The 26,368-nt window shown below is 52.6% G+C and overlaps 1 protein-coding gene across 1 annotated transcript in view; it reads left to right on the top strand.

Annotated features, from left to right (window-relative positions):
- Window positions 1-6: 6 nt before the first annotated feature.
- Kcnq4 (potassium voltage-gated channel subfamily Q member 4) overlaps window positions 7-26,368 on the top strand; it is a 58,320-nt gene continuing 31,958 nt past the window's right edge. Inside the window, exon 1 of the mRNA XM_017798755.2 lies at window positions 7-197. The gene's annotated coding sequence lies outside the window, so the exon portion shown is untranslated. The remainder of the gene's footprint in view (window positions 198-26,368) is intronic.

The following is a 26,368-nucleotide window of genomic DNA, read 5'->3' as shown; positions in this document are numbered from 1 at the left end:
GGGGGCGGCTCTCCGCGCCGCCTGGGGCTCCTGGGCAGCCCCCTGCCTCCGGGCGCGCCCCTCCCTGGGCCGGGCTCGGGCTCCGCCTGCGGCCAGCGCTCCTCCGCTGTGCACAAGCGCTACCGCCGCCTGCAGAACTGGGTCTACAACGTGCTGGAGCGGCCCCGCGGCTGGGCCTTCATCTACCACGTCTTCATGTGAGTTGGCGACCCCGCGCCCCTTCGCGTGCCCCTGCGCTGTCCCAGTGTGAGCCGGGCTCTCTGGGGACCGTCTCCCCGAGCTCACTCCACCTCCTGCCTCCCTGCCCCTCGCCCGACCCCCAGCCCGCCCTCTCGGGCCCGAGACCCCTTTCCTATCCCCCAGCCTGATCCTAATCCTTGATTTCCCAGCCCTGACCCCTGCTGCTCTCGATTCTGACCTCTTCTGCCTTCTCTCCACACTTCCAGCCTGCTTGCCAGCCCGCTCTACTGTCCCTGCTAGTCCCGGCATCCAGCTTCTTTCCCTCCTCCAAGTCCAGAGCCACCAAAGTGGGGCCCTCCTTTTCTTTTCTCCACCCCTGTCTCCCTGTGTCCCAGACACGGAAGATCTTGGCTCTCAGAATTTTCTGCCACCTCCTCCCAGGTTCTGGGGCTGTGATGGGCTCCCACCTGGTCCCCTTGGAGATGCCCCTCTCCAGAGCTAGCCACTCCCCAGCTCAGGGTTGACCTCTGATGGTAGGTGGCTGGGGTCCCCGTGGCTCTGACAGGCCTGTGTGCTGTTTCAGACTTTCTCTGTGTCTCAGTTCGTCTTGATCTACACCCTTAACTTAGCAGCGCCAGTGGCAGCGGCTGTCCTGCCTGCCCTACCCTGCCCTGCCCTGCCTGCTGGGCTCAGCTCGCTTGCCTTGCTGGCCAACTGTACCAGGCCTGGCTCTGGGCATGGGGAAAAAGAAAGAGGAGAGGGGTATGTTTAGAAAGATTGCGCTGCTGGCCCCTCCTCCCCTCACCAGGCTCCTACAACTTTCAAAACACTGACCCCTCTTGGATGTAAAGAGTGAATTTTGGCAGCTCAGAGCTCAGCCTTGGGGGAAGGCCTAGCCCAGCCAGAACATTAGAGGACCAGCAATATCAGTTAAAGGGTTGGGCCTGGTGCTGGGATGCTCAGGAGTGCCACGAAGACAGTGCACTACTGTTAATCCCTTACCACCACCAGTCTTGGCGTCTTTGTCTAGGGTCTCCTGGATACCCCACTTTGTCCACCTGATGGTCTGACAGTCTGTCTGTTCTTCTGCCAGACTGAGTTTCCACCTGCCTGTCTATTCATCTCTCCAGCTGTCCGGCAGTCTTTCTACTAGTCTGCTTCCATCCTTGGTGGGCTTATCCAATTATCTGGATGCCTGTTGTCCATCTGTCTATCCAGCTGTCCACCTACCTGGCCACTGTAATACCTGGCTTTCCTACCTGTATTTCGGCCTGTCCTCCTGCCTGTCCCATTGGCATCTGCCCCATTGGACCCTGGCCTTTGGAATCTCTGGGAAAGGGGAAGATGGCTCAGGGAGTTAGAGGAAGGGAACTCTCTGGGTCATTAAGTGTCTGGAGGTGGCAGCTGTGACTTTGTGCAGAGACCCCTCAGAGTGTTGAGGTTGTTAGGATATAAGGTCACACTTTGGATCCAGGTCAGTGATCAGGAGCAGCCCCCTGGAAGGCCTGGGCTGAACATCCGTCAGATACAGAGCTTCACTGAAGTTCAGTGCTGGTGGACTGGAGATGCAGGTACACATTGAGAGTGACTGAAGACTACAGGTGTGGCTTACTGGTAGAACCCTGGGTTCCGCCCCCAGCACCTTCTGAAGTTTATATATATATATATATATAATTTTATGTATTATGTGTAATATATAATATCTTTTTAAAAATGTTTTATTTATTATTTGCCGTGGAGGTCAGAAGAGGGCTTCGGATTCCCCTGGAACTGGAGTTAGGATGCTTTGTAGCCACCACGTGGGTGCTGGGAATCGAACCCAGGTCCTCTGCAAGACCAGTCAGTGCATTAACCCCTAAGCCATCCCTCCAGCCCCTATAATATCTCTTATATATATAGAAGAGTTGCAGAGCAGGACCCTCGTGCCAAAAGGCCTGAGACACTCACAGGGCACAGATGTGCCCTCTATAGGCTCCTCTCAGGTGATTTTTCCAAGGCATAGCTGGGCCTGGGAAAGTCAATTGTCTCTGAACAGGGCTCAACCTGCAGACCTGGCCTCTTGGCCCCCAGGGTAGTCACTAGAGATGCAGTATTCACCTAACCTCAACCACCCACTGCTGTGACTCTTCTGGAGGGGCCTCCCCTTCCTCCCCAGGAGCTAAATCTGACAACACCTTTGCCCCACATCCGGCCCTTTCTGGATGCCAGGAATGCCCTGGCTAGGGGCATTTGTGTCCTGACCACTTGTCCCCAGGAGCTCAGGGCAGAGGCATTTTTCTTGGAGCTCTGGCTGTGGAAACATGATGTGAAAGTATCTGGACATTTAGAGAGATCAGGGAAACAGTCATTGATATTTGAGGTCAAGGAGGCTTGAGGAGCCAGGAATCCCTACATCTTGAGTGCTATGTGACATTGTGTTAGCTGCTGAGTCTCTGAGCTTAAGATACGTAGGCCGTCAGAGTGGGCAGAAATCTCACCTTTTGGGCCTTCTTCCTGGGTGAGGTTATGGGTGGGTAAGAGCTAGAAGAGCTGGGGGAGCTGCTAGGGGCTACCTGAGCAGGAGTGGTTGGTTGTTAGTATTGGGGCTGGGGAAATAACCTCTCCTGTTCTCCAGGAGTTCCTGATGTGGAGTTACTCAGCCACCCCCTGAAGGGTCTTGAACCCTCTTGGCCAAGAAGTGCTCCCTACAGTTGCACCTCTAGATAACCCCTTTTCCCTCACCAAGTATATACGGGGGTCCTGTGCATGGTGTCACCTAGGACCCTGTTCTCAGAGACCCAGGCTGAGGTGGGTGGGATCCCCAGAGAAGAACCTAGGAGAGAGGACCTGGGAGGGAGAGGGCTGAGACTCTCCCTTACAGAGGCACCCCAGCACCTGCTTCTTTATTCCTGGTGCCTAGGGGTGGAGAAGTCAGCTTCCCTTACCCTCAGCTATGACTCTGGGAAGTGAGAACTGCCCATCTTGTCTTCTTAAGATGAGAATGAGGGGTTGCAGGGACCCTCTGAGCACTTCCTGTCTCTGGACCCTTAGTTCTGCCATTTTGTCCTCTCCCTGCCCTCCCACCCTCCCAGGCCCTGCTCTCTGCTTTATGAAGTCCCCCCCGTTACAGCCTTCTTGTTTCCTGAGTCCCTGGGGGCTGATTTACTCCTCATAGCATTCCCTCAAAGGCTGGCACCCGAGGCCTGGAAGGGGCTGAGCCAGGCCCCCTCACCCACCATGCTTCCCCCAGCCACTGTCACATGCTTACTGCTAGCTCCCAGCCCCCAGAGCCCAGTAAACTTCTCTATGTGAAGGTTTATGCTCTGTAAACATCCTCCCTCAGCCTTGTCCCTGGGGTCAGGAGCTGAGGGAATGGGAAGGGGAGGAGGTGGCCGCAGCTCCTGGGCCTGCACACTCCTAACCCAGGATCCCTCCGACCTACCCACTCTGAACCTATGAAACAGAACATGGCGTGGGCTGGAAATTATCCCAGCACAGTGTGCCCAGAGCCCTTAGAAGTCCCTATCAGTTCAGCTCTCACAATCTCACTACCCCATTCTGCTTCTGAGAAAACTAAGGCTCTGGAGACCAAAGTCATGTGGTAAATTGATAACAGATGCAGAGGGCCAGTCCCTGACTGTGAACTCCCTGTCCAGAACTGCTCCTGCTTCTCTCTACAGCCACCTGCTGTGGCCCTTGGAGTTTGAACTGAGATTTTTGACTGTGTGCTGGGCGAGGTTGATTGATAGGCACAGTGCTAAGCATGGAAGCCACTTATCACATCCTTCCACAGCCTGGTGAGGTGGCCCCTATCATCCTCCCCTCTTGGCAGATGAGGAAACTGAAACCCAGGAAAGGCCACTTAGTTCACATGGGAGAGCCTCAGCCTGGAGCCGTCATCCTCTGACTGCCGTTCCTCCAGACTCCAGCCCTAGACCCCTCCACGCAGCACTGTGTCCCCAGCACCCAGCATACTCATAGCCATCGGCAGCAAGAAGATTTTCTGGAATTGAATGGAAACTGCTCCACTGTCCCCCACACAGTCAAGCTTTCATTGTGTGTGCATAGCCCTGCTGCATGCTGCACTGACAAGCATGTCTACTACAGGTGTCACAGATGTACACACGGCATCCACCTGAGATAAAGGAACAGAGGTCGCAGCCCCCCCCGACCTCCTCAGTCTTTATACTGCTGTGTCTGGGCCAGGACAGAGCAGAGCTAACGCCTTGGAGTTTCTGCCTTTCCCTCCCCAGGGCTGTAGACTCCCCTTATGGGTCTATGAGGAAGGCAACCTGGGACCCATGATGCAGGGGGACTGGTTTCCTAGACAGTTACTGATTTGGGCTTCTCCCTCAGGGCCCTATGAGTATCTTCACCCAACCCCACAATGTGTGTCTGGGCATATCCAGGCACAGAAAGGGACACACTCAGTGCTGGAGAGATGGCTCAGTGATTAAAAGCACAGGCTGCTCTTGCAGAAGATCTAGGTTTGGGTCTTAGCACCCAACACAGTGGTTAACAACCATCCTAACTCCAATTCCAGGTGATCCGACACCCTCCTCGGGCACTACATGACATGAGTGTACTTATATACATGCAGGCAGTACACTCACACATAAAATAAAAATAATAAATAAAAACTTTTTTTTTTAAAAGAAAGGGGCACATTCACCTCCCAGGTCACACCTGGCCTCCTAGACCTGCATCCAGACAATGCTTCAGATGCTTGATGATGCTCTAACAACTTTACTCTGTGACCTGGAAAGTCTTGGCGTGTGAACCATGGTATTTTTGTGCTGCTGGTTTTCAGTCACAGTCCCATGACCTTTGTAAGGAGGGTGAGAGTGGAGACCATCCTATTCTTTCCTTTCTTTCTTTCTTTCTTTCTTTCTTTCTTTCTTTCTTTCTTTCTTTCTTTCTTTCTTTCTTTCCTCTCTCTCTCTCTCTCTCTCTCTCTCTCTCTCTCTCTCTCTCTCCTTCTCCCTCCCTCCCTCCCTCTCTCTCTATTTCTTTCTTTCCTTTTTGGTATTTTTGAGACAGGGTCTCCCTGTAGCCCCAGCTGGCCTGGAACTCAATATGTAGACCAGGCTGGCTGCGTCTGCCTCCTAAGTGCTGGGACTAAAGGCATGTGCCACCATGCCCGGCTAGATCATCCTATTCTTAAATGGCTTCCTCTTCCCTGTTTTCCCCTTCCTGAGTTCTCCCTCAGGGTCAGGTCAGACTTTTCACTGTCTGCCTACCCAACTCCAGCTCAGTAGCACATTCCTTCTTTCCATTGAGGAAGTCCTGCTGGATGTCTGTCTGCAAGTCCCACTGCTGAAGAAGTCCATAGCCATACAATATTGAGCCAGAAGTACTCAGGAGGCTATTATTTGGGGATGGTGGCAGCACTTTGAGAGGATTATTAATTTAAGGCTCTCTGAAGCGCCTGGGAGCAGGGGGAGGAGGCTCTGGGGCCTGTCCTTAGGGAGCCCTGTGAGGAACTTCCCTTACCTGATTCTATCCTTCCCCACCCTCCTCTGCTTCCACATGGGTTTTTGGGAAGACCAGTCATCTTGTGTCTGGGGTCCCAGCGAGGCACTCTGAATACCAGACCTGGGCAACCCCAGTGTGAAGACTGAGGAGCTGGAGGGAACTGGAGGGATGTTTCATTTCCTCAGAGTCAGTCCCACAGGGACCCAAGCCTGGGCTTGCCCTGATCCATGGGGCTCCTTTCTGGTGTTGCCCCCAGCAGCCATGCTAGTTGCTTGGTCTTTCAAGCTTTGTTTTCCTTCTGAACAGTGGGGTGGTCAGAGCTGAGGAGGGAGAGCAGCCAACGCTGCACCCGGCATGGGAGTTAGCCATGGCATCCTTGTGAGTATGACATTCTTACTGACACGGTTCCGCGCCTCTGGGGGGCTGGTCTGACAGGGGCCCTGGGCTCATAGGGAAGGGTGGGTGCTGAGGAGACAGTAGGGACAGTGTTGCCTCTGTCACTGGTGTGTTCGCAGGGGAGCCTGAGACTGTGTGGCCTTCTGTGGAGCATCAACCAGGCCCATCTGAGCATCTGATTTTTTTTTTTCTTAGGATGGATCTTGCTGTATAGCCAGGCTAGGCTTAAACTCCTGGGCTCAAGTGTTCCTCCTGTCTCAGCTCCCGAGTAGTTGGGATCACAGGTGGGAGCCAGCGCTCCTCCCTCCAAGCCTCTTCCTAGCATGTTCTCATTTTGCCTCAGCCCCTGTGGCAGGGGATGCTGTCAACCTCACTTCACCCTGGGCAGGGGATGTCACACAGCTGGTGACTGGCATTACTAACCTGGGTCCTTGGGCTGCGCATGAATTTTTTTCTTCCTCTGTGTCACAAATGATGTCAGGCCGAGCACTACACTGAGGGAGCCTTGCCTGGGGGAGCAGGCAGAGGGGAGGCTACGGGGGCGGGGTTGGGGGAGGCTGCAGGAGCACTGGCCTCCCTGCTTCCTGAGGCTTGGGATTTAGCTCTATATGGGTATATGGGTGCGAGAGTTGGTGCCTGGGGAGAGGTATACATCAGAATACCATTGTGTAGTTGAGGTCTGGGCATCATGTGGGCACAAACACACACATAACCCACAGCTAGCTGATGTCCTCTGCACAGCACTCTGAAGTAGCCAGCCCATCCTTACCCACTCTCATCTCCAGCCTCGGTGTCCTCTTCCACCAAATGGACCTAAGAGGAAAGTGGACCGCTTACTCAGGGCTGCGTACAAAATGGGTGAGAGGTGCTGACTCAGTACCTAGGATGGGGGAGGTTCATTTTCTAGCATCTTCTGCTGGGGCCCATCAGAGGACAGGGGAACACTTAGAGGGGTACTCAGGAGGTTGCTAATTCCACAGGGCTGAGGAAAAGGTGTTAGGCCTCTGGGGCCCAATGGAGCCCCCCAGAACTCCAGGTGGACTGGGCAACTCTGTCCTTAGGGCAGGATCTGAGACAGGAGGGCAGCCCCAGGCGGCAGACTAATTGGGCTGGGAATCCGTGGGCAGCGCCTGAGGGAGGCAGCCAAAGTGAGCTAGAGCAGTGTTCTTCCCTCTTCCCTCCCACCTGGAGAACTGGGGAAGAATGGGTGAAGTGGGGTCTGTGGTCTAAAGGCTGGAAGGACATCTTCGAACTCCATAGACACCGAGTTCAGATTGGTAGGACAGGAGCAAGCTTGATGGAGACAATAGGGCTTGGCTCCCACTCAAACCAAAGGGATGAAGATCAGACAGCAGGAAGGACTGCCTAAAAGCCAGGAGGTGGAGGGAAATGCTCCAGGTTACTCTTTTCAAAACCTGGAGGACAAGATTTACTCTAATTGTCCCTATCCAGCAAAGGAAAGGGTCTCCCAGCATGGATGACAGAGGGTAGATGCCTGCTTCCTTTGAGCCCAACTTAGGAGAGAGCCTGAGCTCAGTACCCACTGGATTTGGGATGTGGGAAGGGGTCTTGGCTGTATCTTCGCCGTCCTTTCTTCTCCGCAGCCCCTCCCTGGAGCCTCAGGCTGTCCAGGTCACTGTCTTTGGATTTATTTTTTGCTGGGCTAGGCTATCCCCTGGGAGGGGCGGGGTAGGGAGAGGAGGGCCAGAAGGAATATCTTTGTCAGCACAATCAGGTGCCCCTGCTCTGGCCCATCAGGGCCTGACTGCCACCCTCTGCAGGAGGGACAGCCCCCTGGGGTGCAATGTGGAGCGGGAGCACGGGGAGATTCCTCCCCTGGGGTAGGATTTCTCTGCCTTGTCCATCCTTGCTTGGGAGAGTTAGAGATGAGCTCCCGAGGCCTCAAAGCTCAGACAGGTCCATGGCCTCATTGCACAAATGGGGAAACTGAGTCAGGAGTAGGGACTTGATGTTTGAGGATGTAGTTCACCAGATGAGAGTAGTCCTGGTGTGTGCCACATGCCCCTGGGGACAGGAGCAGCCCCTGAACACATTTACTTATCTCTCTTGCCAGCCTGTGCTTGGGAGCCACTTGGGGGAAAAGGCAGAATAGGGAAGGAAGGGTGAGTCTTGTTCCAGGGGAAGGAGGAGGGAGGCACGACCTGCCTGGGGATTGGAGAAGGCTGGTGAGTGTGTCAGCAACTCCTTCTGGCAGCTTTCTTTCATTTCTGGAAGGGGTGTGTGTGTGTGTGTGTGTGTGTGTGTGTGTGTGTGTGTGTGTTCTGAGACAGGGTCTCCCTATCTAGTGTAGATTGATGCTGAACTCCAGATCTTCCCAAGTGCTAAGATTACCATACCTGGGACTATTTTTGGAGTGGTACTAGAGATCTAACCCAGGGAGGGCCTTGTGCATGTTAGTCAAGCACTCTACCACCAAGCTAAATTCTTAGCTCCCACCTGGGACTTTTAAGCTTAAAACACAGGTACACAGACACACAGACACACAGACACACGACAGACACATAGACACACACACGGAGGTTATTAAGGCATAAAGAAGTTAAATAACTTATCCATGATCAACATGGCTGACAAGGGGTAGAAGCAGCATTTGAACCCAGAACAAGACTTCTGGGAGCCGTGTGTTTACCTGGCCAATGTGCCACCTTTCCAAGGTCCTTCTTATCATGACACTGGAGATTGAACCCAGGACCTTACACCACTAGACTAACATTGTGCCACTGAGCCTCCCCTGGGGCCTTCCTCTAGTACCCACCCTTTCTACAGTGTTTCTCAACTGCCTCCCAGCTCTTCCCTCTGAATCTTTAAGGCCCCCTGCCTCTTCTTCCTGCCCTTGAATGCTGGGCCTTCATCTTGGGTCCTTCTCCCAGAAGTTTCATGCTTGGACTCCAGACTCTTGTGGCATCAGGGGAAACCCTTTTGAGGACAGCCTCCCCTTCAAGGTTTCACCACTGAGCTCTCACATAGCACCTGCAGACACCAGAGCATCTCGGCCTGTCCCTCCACCTGTCCTCCTTCCTGCGTCTACCCAGCAGTGCCTTCCACACTTCCAGTGCCAAGTCCAGAAGCTCTTCCCAGAGACATTCCTTGTGCCTCCTCTTGGAAATGACCCACAGTGCTCCAAAATGTGCTGTTCAGGGCTGTATTTTTCCTTAAACCTGCAACTTCCTCCCTTCTCTTGCCCAGTGCTGTATCTTGCTAACTCCGATTCACCCTTCAAAGCCCAGTTTGGAACATCAATTCTGCTTGGAAATACTCCCTGCCCACCCCACTTCAGGCTTCACTGAAGACCCTGCCATGTCCCCAGAGCTCAGCTCTCTGACCCCATGTGTTCTTGGTTTTTCATTTAGGCAGTGAGACCCGGGTAAGAGTGAACACTGTGCATGGCCCACGGGTGGGAATGAGTGAATATCCGTGAGTGGGAGAATGAAGTGGCCTTGAGGCCAGGTTGTAAGGAAGAAGGGTTTTACCAGCTGGAGAAAAGATCCTTTGGTTCTCTGAATGCTCAAAGCTCTGTCTTTATCTTAAGCACAGGGCTGGAGGGGTAGGCAGGAACAGTGGTAGTGGAGAATGGGGGGTTGAGGCTGGTCCCTTTGCCACAGGATCTACAGAGCTGTGGTGTCAGAACCATTGAGACCAGGCCTTGGTGACTGAGCTATGCAGGTTGGCCTCATCTTGTGGGCAGCTGGGAACTTTAGGCAGGGTGGGGGGGTGGGGTGGGAAGGGGCGGGAATCTTGGATTCTTCCTAAGCAAGTGCTCTGTAAACCCAAGGCCGTCTGGTTTTTTCAGTCCCTGTTCTGTGACTGGCACTGCTATTGTTCCCATTCTGCAGACAGGAAATTGAGGCACAGCAAGTCACACAGCTTGTGTGTGGCAGAGCCAAGACTTGAATCCATGTGTACTGAGGCCCTCAAAGCTGCAGACCATTCTCAGATGTGTCAGCAAACCTCAGGATGGTTTTCAGTGGCCTAAAGGCAAAACTGAGGAAAATACAGACAAGGTAGTGACTTTTTCATAAAGCTAAATTCAGTTCACTTAAAAAAGTCGGTCTTTTAGCCTGACATTGTGTCCTTTCTTTCATGAAGTGGTGGGCTGGGAATTTTTTTTTTAAATGTCCTTACTTGGCAAAATAAAAAGTTGACCAAGTGTTTTTGGAAATTTGACCAAAGCCCCATCCTGGCTCCTCCCTCCTGAGGTATGGGGCCAGAAGAGTTGGAAGAGCCTGGACAGTGGGAAGGACTCGGGGACAGAGGAACCTCACACTGCCCTCCAGAACAGCACTGCCCGGGAGCTGTTTCCCATCTGGGGTAGGAGGCCTGGCCATTCAGAATCAGAAGCTCTGCACCAGGAGTCACCAGGTTAGGACTGACTCCTGCATCTGCTTCCACTGTGACTACCAAGCCTCACCAAGGTGCCAGTTTCCTTCCCCATAGAATTCCAGTCTCTTCTTGCCCACCTCGCAAGGCTGCCTCTGGATTCAAGTTTTGGTAAATTATGAAGTGCTCTAAAGAACACGGCAGTGTGGTGTTTTTATTTTTTATTTTTCGTTTTCTGAGACAGGGTCTCCCTGTAGCCCAAGCTAGTCTGGAACTTGCTATGTAGACCCGGCTGGCCTTAATCTCACAGAGCTCTACAGGCCTCTACTTCCTGAGTGCTGAGATTAAAGGTGTGTGCCACATACCTGGCTAGTGTGGTGATTTTACCATTTTATCTCCCATCACAGGCTTCCACTTCCCTCCAGCCTTGGATTCCTCATCTCTCCCTTTCCTGCTCTAGTTTGAGCCCTGAGAAAGAGCTGTAGAGGATTGGATGGCCCTGTAAAAGCAGGTTAGCCAGGCTGGCAATCCCTTTCCTAGGAGCCCTGGACAGTAGTTCAGAGATGTACCAGGCTGAGGTCCTGGGAATGCTGGGAAAATAACACACTCACTGGGAGTCAGAGCTTGTTTTTAGTAACAAGATCTTCACCTGATCTGTATCGGGAATTGTGCTAAATGGTTTCCACATAGTACTTCATAAATCCCCCCTCAAGAGCCCTCTGAGGCAGGCATGCCATTGTGCCCATTTCTAGAATAGGACAACTTGCAAGTTAAGCACCAGCCCTTGCCATATCAAGAGTAAGTGGCTGGAAGGGGCAAGTGAGTGTCTGGAGGATGGGACTTCTCTGGGCTCAGTCCAGCCAGTGAGTGTTCAGAGGGCCCAAGTGTGCAGGGACCCTGTGCTGTGTCCAGGTGGAGGTCATGTGCAGGGCTGCAGCAGGCCAGGCTTGCAGCGGAAAGACAAGAGACACGTCCCTGCTGGGTGGCATCCAGCAGTCACCTCCCTCTCTGAGTCTCCACCTCCCCTTGCTCTAGCTCTTAGTAACAATAAAGATAATAATAGCGAGTGTTTATTGAGTACTCACCAAAGGCCAGTCAGACGCTGCTCTGAGAACTTGCCAGGCCTTCTGTCACTCGGTCTTCTTACCAGCTCTACGATGTGGGTCTTGCTAGTGGGCCTGTTTTTCAGATGAGGAGGCTGAGGCCCAAAGATTCTGATTAAGTCTCCTGCCTGGGTGTTGGTACCTGAACCCTGAAGTCCAGCTTTGGAGACCGTGACCTCGTGAACCTCCCTCACCCTCACCACACCTGCTCCTCAGGGAGGCTGCCCTGAGCAGCACTTCGGCTGTCAAGTTCAAGACCCCATCCCACTCTACAAGGGACTCATTGCTTCCCTTTTGCTCCCCTGTTCTTATTCAGAAGGCTTCACTGGTAGTCCCTGGGGGTGGGCCCTAAGCTAGACTCTGGCTGGGGACTGAGCAGTAGGACTGACCCTTCCCTGATCCTCAGGGGACACGGGCCTCCAGGCTTGGTGATAAGTGTTACCTACCATCCCAGGGCACTGTAGATCTTCTGAGAGCCCAGCGCAGAGTGGCCAAGCATAGCCCCAAACTGAGCCTGGCAGGGAAGGCTTCCTGGAGGAGGAGGAGGCTTACATGAAGATAGGAAAGGCAAGTGAGAATAAGCACGAGGCAGGCCAAGAGGAGCACAGGACTTGGGCTAAGTCCTTAGTCCAGACAAGGACTCAGCAGTGAGGTCCATTGTGGCTTTTGCATAAGGCAGCAAAACATCAGAAAAAAGGAAGCTCAGAATGTATCTAGAGAAGAAGTTGAGACTCAGCTGCATCAGGCTTGGTGGGGACAGTGCTGGCTGGGGAGCAGCAGCCTCCTGGAGAAGGGGATGGAAGAGACTGAGTGTGGGAGTGACAGGCACATTCCTGTCCTTTCTGGGACTGCCCAGGGCCTTAGTGGAGGAAGGACTCTGGCAGGGACCCCAGGATGCCTTCCGGCTTGGCCTCCTCTTCCTCTGCTCATCCCCAGGTCCCATAACCCTGAGCACCCCTCTACAGTTGCCCACTAACCCTGCCCAGGGCCTGGCTGCCCCACCTGGCCTGGAGCCCTGGGAACTTTGCCTGTAGGGAAAGCTCCAGGCGTATATGCAAACCCCGGCCTGGGCAAAAGTATGGGTGGAGGGTGGGTAGCTTAGAAGCTGGGAGGATGGAGGCAGATCCCGAGGCTGGTTGGAAAGGACCAAGGACTTTGGGATTAGGGTCTGTGGGTATCCCCAGAACAGTGGTCTAGAAGAGCCCCATGGGAACATGTGGAGATTGGCTGAGACCATGCTGGCATACTCTGGAAAAAGGGACAGGGTCCAGCTCCTATCTCTCCTCCCTCTTACAACTCAGCAGGGCTTGGAAATCACTGATCTCACCAATCTCCTCCTCTCCCATTCTACTGATGAAGAAACTGAAGCTCTAAACTGGACAAAGACCAAACTCAGGTCAGCAGTAGAGCGTGACCAGAACTGAGTCTAAGCGATTCCCAGCAGTGATAAATACCAGCACAAAAGCCTTCCTACAGAGCTTTCCCAAAGCTGGCAGAGTTCCTTCTGGGTGGTCTTGTGTAGCTTCCATAACCTCTTAAGCCTTAACTTTGTGCTGGGAAGGAGGTCACCTCTCTTACTTGCTGGTCCACAAAGCGCTTCTACAGCACACCTGGCCCGTTGTGAGCTTTGATTACCATATGGGCAACCAATCCTGAACGAATCTTCCTGAACTTTTGTGACAGAAATTCTCATAGCAGTATTTATTGGAGGAGATGTTATTACACCATTTCATACTGAGGATGAGAAAGGAGTGGAGCTGGGGATGTAGTGCAAAGGCAGGGCATTTACCTAGCATGCACAGGGTCCTATGTTTGATCCCCAGCATTGTCAAAATATGTGTGTGTGTGTGTGTGTGTGTGTGGCTGGGATGATAGCTCAGTTGGTAAAATGCTTGCTATACAAGTATGAAGACCCATGTAAAAAGCTGAGTGTGGTGGCACATTTGTAACCTCAGTGCTGCACATGCAGATCTCTGGGACTAGCTGGCCAGCAGGCCTAGTCTAATAAGTGAGCCACAGGTTCCAATGAAAGAGATCCTGTCTCAAAAAACAAAGTATATGTCTCCTCAGGAATGACACCTGAGGTTGACTTCATACACATCCCTACACATGCATGCACACATAAAAAATAAAATTCTAAAGATTGGAGGATTGACTTGCACAGAGAGACTTAGCCCAGGTGTCCAAGTGTGTCCTGACAGACACAAACCCAGTTTTGAGTCTGTACTCTGAGTGCAAATTAGTCATTACCCCAGGCAAGATCCATAGGCAGCTGGGCAGGGCTCTGTGTGTGTGTGTGTGTGTGTGTGTGTGTGTGTGTGTGTGTGTGTTAGGTTGGACTGGCCTGGCTGCAACTCAGCTCATCAACTCTGTTCCCGGCCCAGGCCTGGTGCAGCTGCTGCCCCTTGGGGAAAGGACCGTCCCACTTGCCCTCCTTGGTCTGTCTGGCTGCCAGTGCATGACCATGAGGGCACCTGCCAGCCCTCCCCATGATGGGCTTGGCCATCTAATGCTCTCACATGACAGGCATGGGATGGGCTGTAGGCTAGGGAGAGGGATTTGCGCTCTTCTAATCTGGGGGCCGCAGCCTTCTCGGTGTCTTGGCCAGGGCCGTGGGAGAGGTTTGTCCCTGCCCTGTGCCCAGTGGCCCCAGCTCAGATGCTGGCACACACCCAGCTCTCTGCTTGGGGCCTTCCCTGCCTTCTCATGCTCCCCACCCTCCTACTCCTCAGGCAGAACTAGACTTGGGGGAAATGCTGAAGTACTTGGGAGGGGGATAGAGGTGCAGTCCACAGCATTTGGAACTAGAGGAGGCCAGCAATGACAGGGAGTTAAGGCTTACGTGGGGGCAGATGATTCACTGGTTGGGGTACAGAGTTGGAGTGTTTGGGGATAATCCTGGGCCACCCCTTCCTGGAGAAATTTGGCTACAAGTCAGGGAGGCAAATGTGTGGGTTGCCCCCCCTCGCTGGGCAGTAAACACAGTCGTCGCCTGGGAGACAGGCCCAAACATCCCGGCCCCCCACTGTTATTTATACCAGGACTCCCTTTCCTTCTCTGGAGCTTGGTCTGGCTCTTCAGTCCATCCCTAAGCTGGATGATCAGAGCTGATGGTCCAGCTATGAATATCAAGGTCCCAGCAGCAAGGTTGCTCATGGCCCATGAGGACAGGGTATTACCACTTGCTGATTAGCCTGTCCTATGGGAAGCCTTGGGTCTTGTCCATCAGAAAGGTACTCCCAGGTCTTGGGTGACTCTTGGAGGCTGAGACCTAGCTGCGAGGCAGGAATGCTGGGCTTGTGCCCTGAGTTTGTGCCTGCTTCTTGCATGGCTGTGGTCACCTAGTCCTGTAACCTCAGCTTCCCCTGGCTTCAGTGAGGGAGGGGCTAGATTAGAGCCTTTCAGCCTGTAGGAAGCAGTAAATCTGGTTCTCTAAAGAAAACCCAACAGAGAAGCATGGTACATATCTAAAACAGATCAAAGCAGAGCAGGACTGGCCTCCAGATAGAGGCCCAGGATCCTGTCCCAACTGCCTATTTCAGCCCTGCACACTTGAAGCCTGTATTTGGCCCTCCTGCCAGGTAATGGTGGTTGCCAGAGCCAGTGGTATGGGAGACCCAGGGCTGATGATTTGGTAGTGAGTGCAGATGGAGCCTAGTGAGACCTGCCCAGTGGGGAAAGAGAACAGGACACACCATGGGCCAGAATCACTAGGCAGCAGCGGCTGGCTGGCTGTCCCTCCCTTCCAAATTCCAGCAGGGGACTCAAAGGAGTCCCAGAATTGAAATTCAAACTTGGTTGTCCAGATCATTATGAAGGCAGACATGCCAAGGGGGAACAGAATACATTTTATTTCAGCTTGTTAACTTGATTTAACCTTTTAAATATTTAGACTTCCCATATGTGGGTCTCCATTTGAACTCTTTCCCCGCCCTGCCAGGGTCAGAGGTGCACTTGCATTGGCCTTCCCTCTACCCACGCCTCTCCAGAACAACCCCAAGACAGCTGTCCTCAGAATCCTCAAGCTTTACAAGACTGGAGAAGTCCCAAGTCACCAAGGTTCAAGCCCCTGCCATCTACTTTGGCCAGCCTGGGGGATATGGAAAAATCAGACTGGCCGGCTTTAGAAGATGGGTATCAATGGAGCAGAGAAAGGAGCAGCCTCTGCACAGACCAGACAGAGAAGAAATTAGTGAAGTAGAGTGCCTAGCTGAGGCACACAACCCTAAGAAGGGGCTGGAGGAACACTTTTCCCCAAAGCAGAGCAGGGATGCTTGGGGCAGAAGAGGGGTTCCAAGGAGATGAGTGCCTATGAGTCACCAAGGTGGATATGTACAGGGTGTAGGGAGTAAGTTGGGACTGTGGGACTGTCTGTCATTGGTGGTGGGGGGGTGCTCAGTTCCAATCCAAATGGACTGGGTGTGGGGTGGGGCCAGACTCCTTGTGGTCAGTGAAGAAGCTTGCTGTAGGAATGGGGCTAAGTCCTAGGCTGGCCAGGAATGGGAAGTGGGGGCCAGGGGGCGTGGGGGTGATCTTAACTCTACCTTCTGAGACTATGCTGCTTCTCTTTTCTGTCTCCCCATGTCACCCCTCCTGTCATGCCACTTGCCCTGGGTTTCTGAGTGGGCAGGGACTCACCCTAACTCCTTGCTCACTTAACAGAAAAGGCCAGGTGGGAGGCCACAATTGTACAAGAAGCTTTCCCAGGTTGATTGGACCTGCTCATTCATTTATTCATTCACTCAGTCCATTGGGAACTTATATTGCACCAAGCCTGTTCTAGGTGTGGGAGATAGAAGCCTTTACAGAGCTTGCACTACAGGGGTGGGAGGAAGGAGTCTTTTCATGATCTTGCAGACTTGAGGGTTAATGCAAGAATGCAAGCCCCAGCACCAAGCCTCTCTGCAGGAGGAGCCAGGCTCCAAGCCCCTTACCAGGACCTTCCTGGCCTTGGAGACTCCAAAGAGGCCCCAAGGAGGAGAGAAGGTGAGCAGCACCGTTGGCTAATAACTCAGATAATAGCTGCTACCTAGAGGTTTTGTAGGGAGCCAGCTTCTTGTTTCTATTCCTCATATGGAGCTTTGGAAAGTTTGGAAAGTATTTCTTTCCTCCCCATTTTCCAGATGAGGAAGTCGAGTCTAAGCTGAAATGACTTGCTTGAGGTCACACGTGAAGCTCCCCGACACTGGGAGCCCTTAAGGACGTTGCTATGAGGTGCTGCCTGGCACCTGCCCTGCCGGGCACTCAGCCTGAGTGTGGAAACCCAGTCCTAGCATGCTCCCCCAACCTCCTTTCGTCCTCTCGGGGCTGGCACGGCCCCGAGCCTGGGCACTGGGTCCAGCGACCGTGGCCAGAGCCGCACCAAGAGGGCTACATCAGGCCAGGACTCCTCTCCGGAGCCCGGGTACCTCGCAGCCCCGAGCGCTCGGTCCCCGCCCTGGACTTCCTGGGTGGGCGACGGGCGGCGGTCGGGGTGTTGCGTCCTCTCTCCGCCCCCGGCCTTGGGGTCGCGGCGGCACCTTCACACTTTCCGCTTGGCCCGCTGCTCGCCTTTCAGGCCGCCGTGTTTTCAATTGTTAATTTGGAAACGGAAAAAGAAGCCGGCCAGGGGGAGGTTGCGGGGATGGAACCTGAGCCACAGCCGCCCATAGCTGGCCGCGACGAGGCCCCGCCCCCGAGCCAGTAGCCACGCCCACCACAGGCCCCGCCCCTTCCACTGCGCTCCGCCCAGGCCGAGACCGTTGGGCCCGCGGCCGTGACCCTAGAACGGGTGGGGTTCCCTATGGCCCAAATCAGGCCTCGGGCCCAGGGCTGCGCTGGGGAGGAGTCCGCAGCAGCCTCCTGCAGGAACTGTTTCTTCTCCGGAGGAGCCCCGCCTGGTGTCAGCCTCCTGTGTCCCCAGGTGAACCCAAGCATTGCTCGCCGTCACGCCAGGAGACCCCCCCACCTCCAGCCTTCAGGCCTCAGGGCCTGGGACCATTGTCCCCATCAGGTAGAGGGAGAAACTGAGTCCTAGACAGGGACAGTTCACTTGCTTCAGGCCTCTCAGCCAAGGCAAAGCTGAGGTCAGGTCTCTTCTGGCTGTGATAGGAGCAGTCTATCCTCCTCAGAGAAGGCACCAGGACCAGATACATGTAATTCCTTCCCCTGATCTGCACAGCCCTGAGGCTGATGAAGTTCAGCTTTATCTATCCTGCCTCCTCCTTGATGCTATTATTCAATTATGGGAGAGTTCTGGAGGCAGAAGGGAGTCCCGTAGAAGACTTCATCATGCAGATGAAATGTAAAAGACCCTCTTCTGGGAGACCCAGAACATTGACTTCCCAGAGAACTGGTGGCTTCAGAGCTTCACTTCCCATCCTATAAGTTGGACTCACCAGTCCCAGCTTAAACAGAAAAATAGGCCCCTCAAGGACCCTTCCTCCCTCCTGCCAGTGAGTAAACCAAGACTGAAGGCTGACTGGTGGCAGAGTTGGGTAGAGAACTGGTCGACCTAGGTTCCTAGTGCTGCTCATGCCCCTGTTCTCCCCGCTCCAGTGGCCCCAATCCTGACACTTCTCAGAGCCACCAAGCAGATTCTTGCCTTTTAGAGGACTGGATCTGCTAGAACTGCAGGGTGGGCAACCCTCCCTTAACAGGAAGCTGAGGAAACAAAGGGGGTGTCTTCAGATGGCCTCCTAGCTTCCAGCTTAAGACCCTCCCAACCAAGTCCCATGCAAACTCAGGCAGACAATAACCCAGCATAGAACTGGAAAAATGAACAGCAGACCTCAATTTTATCTGAAGAAATGTTGGCAACTGGTTGCTGCTAGATGAGCTGATCTTCCTAAAACAAGGGACCCTAGATAGGCTGGCTAGACTTAGTGGATGGACTTGCACTGGGGAACAGCTGGGGACACTGACTATCCAGTGGGCCTTAACAAGGATGATTGAGTATATGTACTCCAGTTGGGGCTATTGGATAGTGCCAGTGGGAATGGGGGTATAAAGATGATTTAAGATTGAGCTGTTCTGTATGAAATACACAAAAAAATCTATGAAAAAAAAGGGGAGAGGGGGCTGGAGAGATGGCTCAGCGGTTAAGAGCACTGACTGCTCTTGTAGAGGACCTGGGTTCAATTCCCAGCACCCACATGGTAGCTACAAACTGTCCTTAACTCTAGTTCCAGGGGATCCAAAACCCTCTTCTGACCTCCGAGGCATTGCACAACATGGATGCACTCATATACATGCAGGCAATACACTCATACACATAAAATAAAAATAATAATAAATTGGGAGGCAGAGGCGGGTGGATCTCTGTGAGTTCAAGGCCAGCCTGGTCTACATAGTGAGTTCCAGGCCAGCTGGGGCTACAGGGAAACCCTGTCTCAAAAAAAAAAAAAAAAAAAAAAAAGACCAAAAAAATAAATAAAATAAAATAAAAGACCCTTCGTACCACCTCAACTATGGAACAGCCCCAGAGAAGCTGAGCTCCCAGCCCAACGTCACACAGCAAGTCTTTGCCAGCTTGCAGGGCTCGTTGGATCCAGTCAGGCTGGTCCTGGGTTTGGGGCTCCTCTGGGGGCACTCAGCTGCCCTGGGTGCGGCCTGTGAGTTTGCATGCTGCTTTGCTTGTTGGTAGCAAAGGCATTGAAACTCTCCTCCCCCTTCATACCCACAAACCTCCCACTGGGTGGGGTCCTCAGTGTCTGAGTCTGCAGAACTCCCAGGCTAGGCTTAGTCTTGGCACCTGAGCTCCCCAGGGGGCCCTGCCCTCCCCAAAGCTCCTGTTCTACCCTGTCAGCGCTTGTTGGTGCGCTCTCAGCTCTGGGAGTCCTAAGACCCAAGTGGCAGGACTAAGCTCTTCCCTCTCCCTTTGCACAAGTCTGCTGACTCAGAACACAGAAGACTCCTTAGAGGTGATTCTGACCCCTGTCAGGCTCAAGTAGCTGGAGAACTGGGAAATCCTTGAACACAGTGTCATGCATGCAGCAGGAAGGGCAGGGGCAGAATCCATCCTGACCCCTGATGAGGTACTTTTTGAAGTGGGAGCGAGAGGGTCAGGTGCCTGGTCTTATTGCAGAAGAGCAATCAATAGAACTGAAGGTAATCTTCAGGACTGGGCAATCCAGGCCCAGGCCCAGTGCTGTCTCTGCTCTACATATGAGCACAGGTAGACAGGCCTCTTTCTTGGACTTAGTTTCCCCATCTATAAATGGGAAGATTGTGGATTTCTAAGGAATCTTTAGTGCCCAAATACAGTCTGCATCTGATCACATCTTGCCATCTCACTTCTTGAGTCACAGGAGTATCCTGCTAGGATTGTGCTATGAGCTTCTGAGCCAAGGTGGGGCAATGTTCCCTTTCCCCCAGTGTGCCCTCCCTTCCCTGGCCTGCGCTGCTCCTGCTCATAGTCCCATCTCACCGGGGAGTGAAGGACCATCTCCTCAACTACTCTTGACATCCCCCTCCGCTGCCCTTCTACTCCCTTCCTGCTCTCTCCTTGCTCACACCACTCCTTTTCTGATGGTCTGGGGCATGCCAGGTATCCTCTGGCTCAGGCCTTTTGCCCTGGCTCTTCCCTCTGCTCAGATGCCTGTGCTGCTTGCTGCCTCGTCCAGTTTGCTCAGGCGCCCCCTTTCTCTTACTTTCCCTGACTACTCTCTAAAACACTGGAGTTCCTTGTCATTTTTGTTCACTTAATTTTTCTCTACCATCTTCTGATGATTTGAACCTTCACTTAATTTTTAAAATATTTTATTTATTATTTTTATTTTGTGTGCATGAATGTATTGCCTGCATGTATGTGAATGTACCCGTGTTGGGCAATGCCGCGGAGGTCAGAAGAGGGCTTCGGATCCCTTGGAACTGGAGTTAAGGATGGTTCGTAGCTGCCATGTGGGTGCTGGGAATCGAACCCGGGTCCTCTGCAAGAGCAGTCAGTGCTCTTAACTGCTGAGCCACCTCTCCAGCCCCAAACCTTTACATATTATTCCTCTTCTACCAAGAATGTAAGCTCCCTGAAGGTAGGGCCTTATATGACTGTGTGTTTGGCTCATAATGAGAGTTCAGTAAATGGTTAATGAATGAGTGAATGAATGAATGAATGAATGAATGAATAAGTACTTTGTAGCTCTGGACTGTGTCATTTCCCCACGATCCCTCCTGTTTCAAGGAGGGCTGGCATGCTGCGGAGGAGGGGACACCAATGAGAGGGTATATCCATTTGAATTGGGCACAGGGCATGCAGGGTAAAAGGATGGACCTCTGGGGCTGTGGGAAGTGACTACCGCCACAGAGCTTTTCATACGTTGGGGGGCACTCCACTGTAGAGGTGAGCATAGAGATGGAAACGGGAGGCTCAGGAAACATGAGGTGCACCCACATAACTAGCCAGGTATGGGGTACACACAGCATGTAAAGTTGGGGAGGCAGAACAAAGCTAGTGAGGAGAGTAAGCAGAGCCATGTGTTTTATGTCAGGGGAAGAGCTTTGCCAGTGGAGTCACTCATGCCAGGGTGGGCATCAGGCTGAGGAATAAGGTGGCCTGCTGGGTAGGGCTTTCCTTGCAACCATACTTGGACCTGAGCCCACAAATCAGTGGATTTCACATTTTTTGAAGCATCAGCAGAGCTCTTTGTTTAAATGAAATCTTGTGTCCAACCGAGCCTGTGAAACTGGGCCACCAAATACACATGGAGCTGCTTAGGGCAACCAAGGGAAGGTTTCCACTGGCCATCTTGTGGGAGTTTCTCAAATTTGGGCTGCTTGGGAAGGCACACAGCTAGCTATCAGAGAAGGTGGTGCTGCCTGGCCAGCTCCTGACAAATAGGTAGCTCCTGCTCCCCCTTGTTCTGTCACTGGCTTGTGTTGACCTGTGCAGCTCCTTCACCTGGTCCAGAAGGTAGTCTGACTGATATGACAGAAGGACGCCAAAAGAACAAGTAGAGGGTTTTAGGCTGGTCCAGATGGGAAAAGATGAGGCTATTTATTATATTATTAGTCTGTTTTCTGTTACCATAACAACATACCCAAGGCTAAGTGTTTTATAAGGAAAAGAAGTGTATTTAGCTCACAATTCTGGAGGCTCAGGGGCATGGCAACAGCATTGACTCAAGTTTAGTGAAGGCCTCATGGAGGTAACATCACAATAATGGGAGTGTGAGAGTGTGAGGAGCACTATGCTAATCCCTCTGAGGTACACTCCCAGTGATCTAACAACTTCCCACTAGTCTCCAACTCTTAAAGGTCCCACCACCTCTTAATGTTGCCACACTGAGTACCTGGCTTTGGATGCATGAACCCTTAGGACTCCAGCAACTCAAGCCATAGCACTTAGTTTCTTGTCCGAATGACATCACTTTCAATGCCCTGTGGGTATGAGGCCATCGGAATGAGATCAAGAAAGACTGGCACAAGAAATGGAGGGGAGCTGTGGTGAGGAAGGAGAGTGTCACAGGTTTCATGGCAGGAGACGGAGGCACCACTGCTCTCTGTATCTCTACCTCTTTCCTCTGTGGGTCTCAATTCTATCCTGAGAAGAATCCCATTGAGGGTCTGAGATGACTCAGGAAGAGTGCTTGCTATGTAAGCATGAGGACCTGAGTTTGGATTCCCAGCACCCATGTAAAAAGCCAGGCATGGCCTCATGTTCCTGTGACCCCAGTGCTGGGGGCAGGCACAGGGGACGGGCAGGCAGAGATAGGATGGCTGAGACCAGATAGATGAACCAGGTAGCTCCAGGTTCAGTAAAAGGCTGTTTCAAGGAATTAAGGTAGAGAGTGACAGAGGAGGACACCCGACATCTTCCTTTGGCCTGTGCACATGTGCATCCTGCACACATGTCCCCTCATTAAAAGAAAAAATCTTATTGGCTCAGCCCAACCTGTAAATAGTGTCTCCTTTCCTTTTTTTTTTTTTTTTTTTTTTTTTTTTTTCTTCTTTTTGCGACAGGGCCTCCCTGTAGCCCCAGCTAGCCTGGAACTCACTATGTAGACCAGGCTGGCCTTGAAGAGATCTGCCTGACTCTGCTTCTCGAGTGCTGGGACTAAAGACATGCACCACCATGCTGAGCTTCTCTCTTTTTAAAAAAATTTTTATTTTATGTATGTGAGTATAATGCCTGCATGTAGGTAGGTGTACCCATGTTGTACAGTGTCTGAGGAGGTCAGAAAAGAGTGTCATATCCCCTGGAACTGGAGTTACAGATGGCTGTTAGCTGCCATGTGGGTGCTGGGAACTGAACCTGGGTCCTCTGCAAGAGCAGCCAGTGTTCTTAACCACTGAGCCATCTCTCCAGCTCCTCTAATATTTTTCAAAGATTTATTTTAAATTTTGTGTATGTGTGTGTTGGGGTGTGTGTGCACATGAGTATGGGTGCCTAGTAGGTCAGAAGGTGTTGGATCCCCTGGGGCTGGAGTTACAAGTAAATTACCTGATATGGGTGCTAGAAATCAAACTTGGGTCCTCTGCAAGAGCAACCAGTACTCTTAACTGCTGGGCCATCTCTCTAGCCCTCTCTACTTTGTTTTTTGGAGACACTGTTTCATGTACTTCAAGCTGGCCTTGAATTACTGAGCCTCCTGCCTCAGCCTCCCAAGTGCTGGGATTACAGACATGTGTCACTATGCCCAGCTGGTGAACCCATCTTGGTTCAAGCTCCAGCCAGAAGGAAGTGTGGAGCCATCCCTGGGCCTTACATAATGTACAAGGTGCAGGCTCTGAGCTGAGAGGACTCCCATGGCATGGTGCTGAGGCCCAGCCTGTGCTCAGGGGTGGGTCAGCCCACAGCAAGCAACACACATTTCTAATGGAGACAACTCCAGGGATCAAGTTTTTACAACTTGTCCAGCTAAAGGGAATGCATTTTCTAATTGGTCCTCCAAGAGGGGGCATTTTTTTCATAGTTTGCACTGTGTGCTGGCAGCTGCTGTCCCTCCAGGGACATTCTGGAAGAAAGTAGAACTGAGCTGAGAGCTAAGCCTCTCCCTCCCGCTGCCCTGCTAGAGAGTCATAAGGCTGAAGGGACTTTAGCCACCATCGAGTTCTTTCTCTCTCTCCTTCATGTTACAGATGGGGAAACTGAGGTTGCTTTAAGCCCTCATCCCAGCCCTGAGTCCCAGTATGGACCTCTGGCCCAGAGATGCTGCAGTGCCAGCCGCAGCCCTGTGTGGGGCCCTGGGTCACGTGTTCTTGCTCCCTCTGCCATATTTAGAATCGCTGGATCAGGGGAAACTCTCCTCCCAGCCCCTGAGGATTCTTGGAAAGAGCCTGGTTCTGAGGCCTGCTTAGTGCCCCTCCCTTTAACCGCCCCCCACCCCTGCAGGAGAAAGCAAGTACCCTCCCTCCCCAGAGGATTGTGGGACCTTCCAGACCCTTCTGCACCCCCTTGTCAGGAAGTACCTGTCAAGTCTAACAGAAGTTCATACAATTATCAGTTCAGGTTTGGGGTTTGAGATGTCCCTTTCTGCAGTTGGGTGGGATGGGGGCCATAGCCTCTGCCCTCCAGGAATCTCTGCTGAGTGGTGATAGACTGGCCCCCTCAGCTGATAGATAGGGTCCTCTCAGTTGAGGGAAGACAGGGTAGCCCTGTTTTGGGGCCCTGTTCTGGGGAGAAAAAAAGTCACATACTCCCCAGGCCTGAGGTGGATATCAGGGAACCAGCTGGCAGCTGGGCAGGCCGGAGACACTGGCAGGGCTCAGGCTGGGAGAGGGACTCTGGAGAGAAGGAAGAATGGAAGAATGTTTTGGAGGAAGGAAGGAAAAGGGCCTGGGTATGCTCTGGGGAGGCAGGAGTCCCCTCATCCCACACAAGCTGCTTCCTCATTGGCTAATCAAACCCTAAAAAACTTAGAAAAGCCAGCCCTGGATGGTATAGGTTTTGAGACCCATCCTTGCCCGTGTTCCTATGGGATCCCTTTTGGGGGGATCTGGTCTTCCAGATTCCACCTCTTCACTCTGCTCCACCTCCTCTCTCGGAGCCTCTGGGTGCTCATGCCCTGTTCCCTTCCATGCCCAGTCTGCCCTCCTACTGACCTCTTTCCTTTTCCTCAGCCCTTCCAGCAGCTCGGTACCAACCCTCCACCTGGGACTTCATTCTTGCTCACTCTGCTTTCTGCCAATCTTAAGCTTCCTACTCTCCTGGCTCCTCCCACTCTGGTTCTCTCAGCTGAGAAAGATTTCCTGTGTCCATCTTTCTCCAGCTCACCCTAGCCTCTCCTCTTTGAAGTCTTTTGCAGTCCTGTCCCACTGTGTCCACTCCTACCCCATCTTCTCTCAATTCATTTGGACCTGCTCAGGCCCACACCTCCTTCTGAGGCTGCCCAGACCAGGGGATCCAGTGACCAACATGTCACCAAATCCAACACATTTTTCAGGGCTTACATCACTCAAACTCTTGGCAGCACTGGACACTGCTGTCCCGTCCCTCCTTCGTGCTATTGTCCATACTTGCTACTCTTCGCCTTTCTCTTGTGGTTTCCTTCCCACCTCTCTGGTTATGCTTTCTTGGTCTGGATGGAGAGCTTCTCCTTCCTCCACACTACTAGGGTCCTCCTTTGAATTCACTGCATGCTACTGGACTCTCTCAGCTGTCCCCATTACCACAGTCACCATATCTACCCCAGTATCTCCACGTTCACTTCCACCTGGCTCTGTCTTCTTTCCTAACATGCCCAGGCCTCATCCCCAATACCTGCACCTCCTCCAGACTCTCCAGACTCCCATTCAATCACTCATGGCACCTTCACCAGCCCAGTGCCCTCACCAGAAACAGAAGAGTCATTTTCCCTCATTGTCCCCAAGTCCTCCCTCCCACGATGACTCCTGTCTATCCACTTCTTTTTTCTGCAGCCATTTGGCCAGTCCAGACCCCCATCATCTCCCAGGTGAATTATCCTGGAGCTTTTTACTAGTGTTTCTGATCAGTGTCTCCATCCTAGTTCATGTTCCACACTACCCAGGTGGTGGTCCTGAAACTCAAACAAACGAGATATGGTCATACCCTCTCTCCAAATGTCTCCCCATTGCCTTTATGATCTTGAACTTCTTCACCTACCAGAAGGTACTTTCACAAATCTGGCTACTTCCCACTGGCCCTTTCACTTTAGGCTCCCAACCTGAAGTACTGCTGGCCATCTGGTCCAGCTCCCACAGACCCCTACATGTCTGTGGCTGGCATACCCTGCTTCCTCTGCCTGAGGCACCCCGTCTCTCTCCGGTTACCTCATCTCGCTAAGAGATCTTCACAGATCTCTCCACTTCAGTTGAGCTGAAATCTTCTTGGGGCTGTCCCCTAATCCTCTTAGGACAGTCACACCTCCCCATTATGACCCCACTGTTATATTTGCCAATTTCTTGGGTTCTGGATTATGCATTTCTGGCTTTATAACAAACTTGGCTGAGCATAGATGAGAATTAATGTTTCTGAAGTGAATGTGGCTCAGAGAAGGTAAGGGACAGTCTCTTTCCTCCTGTGAGATCCTTTGTTGTCTTCCCTCCCACCCCATCATATCCCCATCTCTCCAGCCTCTCAGCAACTGTCCTTCTGGGGATGTACCCAGGCAATCTGGAAATAAGCTGATGGCTGACCTTCTCCCTCCCACCCCACTTCTGGAGAGTCACCAAGCTGATGAGATCTTTGTCGTCATTCATTGTACCCTACCTTTTTGTTGTAGACAGGAAACTTGAAGCCCAAGGAAGCAGTCTGGTCTAGTGGTCTAGATGGTCTTGGGCTCCAGTCCTGCATTATGACTTTGGGAAAGTTAGCATATTCAGACCGGGAGTGGTAGGGCACGCCTTTAATCCTGACACTTGGGAGGCAGAGGCAGGCCAATCTCTGAGTTCGAGGCCAGCCTGGACTACATACTGAGTTCCAGGCCAGCTGGGGTACAGGGAGACCCTGTCTCAAAAAGAAA

The sequence above is a fragment of the Nannospalax galili genome, unplaced genomic scaffold, assembly GCF_000622305.1.
Source record: "Nannospalax galili isolate Female #2095 unplaced genomic scaffold, S.galili_v1.0 scaffold577, whole genome shotgun sequence".
Lineage (NCBI taxonomy): Eukaryota > Metazoa > Chordata > Mammalia > Rodentia > Spalacidae > Nannospalax > Nannospalax galili.
The sequence above is the reverse complement of the archived record's forward strand: the minus strand, read 5'-3'. Positions and strand labels throughout refer to the sequence as shown.